At 38.5% G+C, this 6,618-nt stretch overlaps 1 protein-coding gene across 1 annotated transcript in view; it reads right to left on the reverse strand.

Annotated features, from left to right (window-relative positions):
• The window catches only part of LOC137448842 (spermatogenesis-associated protein 7 homolog), a 31,624-nt gene extending 25,246 nt beyond the window's left edge, over positions 1-6,378 (reverse strand). Inside the window, exon 1 of the mRNA XM_068153740.1 lies at positions 6,145-6,378. The gene's annotated coding sequence lies outside the window, so the exon portion shown is untranslated. The remainder of the gene's footprint in view (positions 1-6,144) is intronic.
• Between the last annotated feature and the right edge of the window lie 240 nt (positions 6,379-6,618).

A 6,618-nucleotide genomic window follows, 5' to 3' on the forward strand; every position in this document is an offset into this window, starting at 1 on the left:
TGCAACACATCAAAACATTTGATATTGTTTCAAAGTATTGATTTAAATGGATTTATTTAAACATATTCCTTAGGCATTTTTATTAAGGTTCTGAAAACTAGTAGAATGTAATAACAGCTATGTATATAATGGCTAACAACTTAAAAGCAAATTAGTTTAGCAGCATATTGTGAAATATAAATTATGCTGGCTGAATCCTTCACTCTTTTGACTTTTTCTTTTTGACTTTTTCTTTTTGACTTTTTCTTTTCTTTCTTTTTTTTTTTTTTATGTCAAACATCTGTGAAAGAACAGAAGAATATTATTATGAAAAGAGGTCTTAATCATGTGCAAATTGAGACTAGAGAGCAATCCTTTCTTTTCTTGTGTCTGGTCCTACCGTTTTAGCTCAACAATTACTCCACTATGGTTTCAAGTGGAAAAACGTTAAGTGGGAGACTGCTCTGAGTAAGATACAAATGGAGAAAGCATGTATCAAAAATGGCAATTGTTTGACTCAAATACTTTTAATTTAATATGGGCAGATTCTTTCTAACACATGACACAGGCACTAAACAATTGTTATTATTGAACACAGTCACAATAACTGCAGATCTTTCAGTAGCTAGTCCTTTGCATGTGCATGTAGAACAGTCAACTCATGCAGTGATGTTTCTGCTGTTGTTTGAACTCTGGTGACTTCCTGAAGTCTCAATCACATCACTGTCCCAGGCTTTACACAAATAGTCATTAAAATACCCAGAGAGTTTACAGTTGAAGTTTGCAAACCAGATAAATAGCAAGTAGGGAAAAACCCCATCATCTTTATTACAGAGCTTTGCTTATTGTAACAAGATCAGGAGAGTTAGTGGCAGAGAAATGAAACTCGATTTTCTCAGTACCAGACCAGTGCCTAATATCAGGACATCTGATTTCATCTTTATCTAAATATCTAAAATGTGGAATTTTCTTTCTTCTGGGAAGAAACACTGCATAGTTTCCATAGCTGATATACATATATATATGTGTGTGTATGTGTGTATAATTTAAGGAGCCCTAAAAGCTTGTATGAACAGTGTGTTTCCCAATAGAAAGCCATACAGAAAGAAAATCATTCTGCCAAGAATCATTTTGAAAACCAATGAGCTGATAGTATAAAACTACTGTGTTCAAGTGATGATGATTCATTGTCTTGCTCCAATACTACACATGGAGCCAGATTTCATCAAAGGTGATGTCACTAGCAATATACTCCAGTTAACTTGAAAATCAGGCCTTGAATAATGAACATTCTTTTCCAGAGCAAAGTGTCTGGCAGGACTTTCTGAATCTGAAGGGTATGGTCACTTAAAAGCAATAATTTGGCAATGTTCCTTACCACAAGTCCTGCTAGCTCTAGACACAGACTTTGTAAAACCATACTTTAGTACTATTGCTGAAGTAATTCAGCAGCTATGCAGATGCTATTATTTCTGCCTTTTCATAGAATTAAAACAAGTATATAGCCTTTGAAAGAACGATATTACCTTTCGTGAAACTTTTCATTTGAATCACAGCAAACTGAGACAAAACAGAGCTCCTGTCTCATCTCTGCTTCAGCTCAGGTATAGTAGCAGAAGCTGCTGTGTTTGGGGATAATTTCAGAAAAGGAATTTCCTAAATCTGCCATAATTTATGACTGCCTCTATTAACCTGCACAAGATGCAGCAGGGAATCTATACCACACACTCAATAATTGCCTATCCATCTATAAATTCAGCCCTAATTTTTGTCGTAGAAAAGTCCCAGATCTAGCTGAGGCTTGCTGCAGCCACTGTTCTGAGGGAAGATGCTGGATGCATGCAGAGTGCATGATTCCTTAGCTGACCAATTCCTTAGCATGCTGCATAAAGCAAAACAATAACACTCCATGCATGCCAAGAACAACATCCTCACATTGGCACCCTTTGATTTGAACATGCTGCAGAAGCCACCTCCTTGACATGCTGGTATCTCTTATTGGGGAAAAAAAAAATAGCTTATATATGTGGCTGGGTTTTACTGGTTAAGTGATTGATAAGAAAAAGTATAAAAACAGCCACTCTGAGCAATAGTTACCTGTTGTTAAGGACCTAGGAATGCCTTGTGGGATTAGGGCTGCTAGGGACTTCTGCTTCTGTTAGTTTGCTACTTCTTCTGGCAAGGGCTTTGGTGTAGGGATGCTGTGAGGGATATGCTTGGGACTTCTGTCAGCTGTTTCATCTGTTGAGGGCTTCCAGGACTTCTCTAACTGGAACTTTGAGACTCTATAATACAAGGGATTGTGCAACACAGTAATAAAGGACTTCAAAGAGGACTTCTGAGATTCTGTGTTCTCTGCGTTTCTGGAAACTCGTTGCTATACAGGAACGGGGTTCGTACCTTCATTCATCACCCAATGGCCCCCAAACCAAAGGAAAAACTACAGAGGCTCATTTATATTTAATGATGTTTTGTTGTGGAGATGGTCTCTTCAGTTTCTTTCTATTTTCTGCATTTCTGTAATACCTGAATCTGTCTCCCTGTACAAACCCTGCAGCAGTTATTTTAGTTTGTGCCAAACTGCTTTAATATCACTGGAGTATAATAAAACAATGCAATCAGTAATACTTTGGTATTTTACATCAAAGCTTAACAGGAGACCCAGGCTGCAAATTCTATAGAAGAAAAAGCAAGTTTTAGAGCAGACAGATACTAAAATACTTCACAGGGAATTATTCCTATTGAATATCAAACACAGCACACCTAAAAAGGTGACACCAAAAATGCTGAATTGAAGTTAAAGAGACATGCACTTTTACATTTTAGCTAATAATAATTCACAGATACAACCTGACATTGCTAATGGCATTCACAGAAGACATAAGACAGACTCTTCCTGAATATTTTGAATGATGTAAAATGAAACAGATTCAAGCATACAGCTAAGCAGTTGCTGCTGTGAAAGGATCATTCTCCATGCTGCCCAGACAGGTTGTGGAGCCTCTTTCTCTAGAGGCATTGAAAACCCACCTGGATGTGCTCCTGTCTGATTTATTCTAGGTGATCCCGCTCCAGCAGGGAAGGTTGGACCAGAAGATCTTCAGATGTCCCTTCCAACCTCTACCATTCTGTCATTCTGTGATTATTTGTCAGCATCCTAAGAGCCATATTAATTTCCCAGTGTTTAGAATCAATCTGGGTCCATATTTGAGTACCCGCAGCAGCTTGCATCCTTCATCAGGCATCAGATATTAAACAGCATATGCAGGTTTCATCTAGAATGTTAAAATAAACCCATCTTGATTGTTTTTTTATACAACACTTTGAAGGTTGTTGAAAAATTTCCAGGAAAATAGGACTTGGGGTTGGGGAGGCATTTTTATTGTAGTTTGTTAAACCAGAAATCTTTCTCAGACAAAGAACAGCATTTCATTGAACTTAAGAAGCAGGACCTGCAAGGAATCCTGCTGGAGCACCTGGCTGTCTCTGGGAGAGTGCAGGCTCCCAGGAGCCACAGCAACAAAGCAGTCCCACTATATGTCCTCCTCTCTGCCAGGGACTGTGACCACTCAACACCTGACACTTCCAGGCTAGCAAGCCACCAGGCTTTGTGGAAATATCAGGGCCATCTCATGTGAACCTGAAAACTAATGTCACACTTGGCCTTCTGGTTGAGCAGGGGGATACCTGAGACCTTTGAAAACTCATTTTATGCCCAGGCTCTGAGTCTCTGAAGCTCTGGAAGACTCCTATGTGCTTCAGGACTCACTCCAGTACAAATAGCTAAAAAACATGAAAGCTTGGGGATTTAGGAACCTATGAGACAGAGCCTCCAGATTTAACAAATCATAAAAATTTATTTAAGGGCACAAGCAGGCATAAAAAATTAATTATTAAAGGCTGCTAAGGCACATTCTAATATTCTAATAAGGCATCATTTATGTGCCTTAATTTTGAACCTTCCTGTGGAACAGAAGTTCTGCCAGTTGACTGCTTCCACTAAAGTCTACCATACTTGTATTGGATGAACATGCTGATATTTGTACTCTGTAGTGTTTAATTATCTGATATCTTAAACTGCATGATTAACTGGTAAGAGCTGGAGGCAAATTAAGCAACTGTTACAGTTATATAAGCAACACCCTAGAGAGCCCCCATGAAGATGTGCATGAGCCCATGCTCAAGCCATCCTCCCACTGATCAGCAGGATTCAATTTTAGCAGTGTTCATGTCAGCTGCAAGGCCCCCAGTGGAGCAAAGACACTCCTTTTAAAATGCTTTTGCTGTCACTGGGTGGTATCCAGTTGAAAACATGGAGAAGCAAGGAGAGACAGATGAAAGGAAAAAAGATCAGGGTAGTCCTTCATCAAATCCTTTGATGTGAAATGGAGATGTTATACTTTGGGTATCTGTACAGCCAGAAGACAAATAGTAAGAAAACCATGACAGCATGTGGACAAATTATGACTGCTCTTTATTCTCTACCTCTTTTCATTAACAGAACAAAACATGGTGAAGCTAGCAATCTATTTTAGAAAGTGGTCTTTCTTTTCATAAGGTCTCTGACATTTTCACTCACTTTTGCATGTCATTTCAATATAGCTGCACACAGATCAATTATTTTTTCTCATCTAGGACAGATTCATAATTTCCTACTAACAGTTTCAAGATTCTTAAATAAACAGAATGAACACCATGATTGTATCAGCCTTTTTATCCCAATTAAATAGCTGAGGCTTGTTCAAGTACTGATTAGCCTGTAATCTTGCCCTGCAGGATAAGAATCACTCTTACTGGGCTTTTCGTGGGCCAGAGCTCATCTGCAAATTGTTATCCTTTACACTGTATCCAAATGAGAGAACTTCTAAACAGCAGGGAGTCTATTCATTAATATATAAACTCTAGTTGATGAAGAACAAATTACTCAATTGCCTGAGAAAGTAACTGAGCCACCTTTCGAACACGCAGCCATGCTGTGGTAGCTCATGGATTTCAGTGGGCAACACAGTCAAGCAGTTGTTTCAATAAAGGCAGAAGACCTTTTCTGAGTTTCTAAAATAAGCACGTTGTAAGTGAAGCACTTCAGATTGCATTTATCAACAAGAAATATGGCCCCATCCTGGGCAGGTAAAAGCAGGATCTAAATAAATTTATGCTGTCTCTGATGATGGATACAAACCTGCTGCTGGCATATTACTGCAGTTATTTTAGACTCCTTTGGAAATTTAAACCCTAAAATAATTTTTGCTCCTCTGCTCCTTCCAAAATTCTGTTTCTCTTCTCAGCAAGTAGAAGGAAGACTTTGGATGGGTGCAATACAGTCTCTTCCTTCTCTCAGTGCACAAGAGCTGCTTGGACAAGGTCTATACCTCAGAATTATCCCTTTCTCTACTGACTGGGAGGTTTGTGGCAGCATTTGGTCAAGGATGTGCTGCCTAGTCCACCAGCATTCTCTGCTCTCCCTCAGAGGATGCAAATGCCTTCTTTCTGTTTCCTGTGAAAAGCATTGAGTGCTGTGGTAGTGGAAATTTCCTTGAGCTTCAAATCACTATGAAGGGGTCTGTGACTCTATTTATCAGAGTGGAAATTACTTTAGGAATATATTTATAATTAGTGAATGACTTAGAGCATGAAAGACCATAATGTGTGCCTTTTTCTCTTCCAATCTGTCTTGTCTAGTTAAACTAGAGGTTTAAAGTTTCTCAGGGCAATAGTTGTTCTTCACTCCATACAGATATGTGCCTCTCAAACAAGTCTTGACCTGTCACATTTAAACACTAACACTGCATAAGCCGCAAGTCATGAGAAATAATCTAAGTACAAACAAACACTGAAACATGAGATGGGTGCTGTTAGAAAACTCTGAGGTCTATGTGTCTACCACACTGGCTATCCATTTCCCCCCAGAGGACTGAGGAAGGAAAAAGGGAGATGGAAGAGTGTTAGAAGAAAGGTATTGTATTCTTACCCTGTACTTATCCTTTCCCAAGCATATACTTATGGCCCGTAATAGGGACATACTTGACTAGAAGAACTTATGGTCAGATACAGGACAGCACTGGTAAAGTGTTTTGGTAGGGTACAGTCTTCTTTACTTATAGATTATATATGATGTTATACATAATGTAAGTTATAAATAAATTTAAAAACTACACTCAAACTCACTTTCTTCTGTAAGTATAGCTCGGCTTCTTTCTGTTATTTTGATCAAGATGAAGTCACAGGCTGCATCAGGGCCACCGGCTACATTCAAAAGAAACCCAGGTTCCACCAATCTTCCAGGTCTTTTTTTACTTACTGTTTGATCTCCTCTTGCCTGTAAGGGCTGAAACTGGAACTAATGCCTAGTGAAAAGAAAAAGAAAAGAGAAAAAGGGAAAGAGAAAAAGGAAAAGGGAAAATGGGGAAAAGAGAAAATGGGGAAAAGGAAAAGAGAAAAAGGAAAAGAGAAGAAGGAAAAGGAATAGGAAAAAGGGCAGAACAAACACACTCTTAATTAAGAGGCCTTCATACAACATATTCTGTTAATGTTATCCTACTGTTCACAAGGAAAGGCAGAACATGCATAAACTATATTAATTTTAAAATAACAATGTACCTTAAAAAAGAAATTCAATAAAATGGTTTAGAAGAGCACAGA

Source organism: Melanerpes formicivorus, unplaced genomic scaffold (assembly GCF_026170545.1).
Source record: "Melanerpes formicivorus ecotype bairdi unplaced genomic scaffold, bMelFor1.0.p_v2 SCAF_26, whole genome shotgun sequence".
Taxonomy (NCBI): Eukaryota; Metazoa; Chordata; class Aves; order Piciformes; family Picidae; genus Melanerpes; species Melanerpes formicivorus.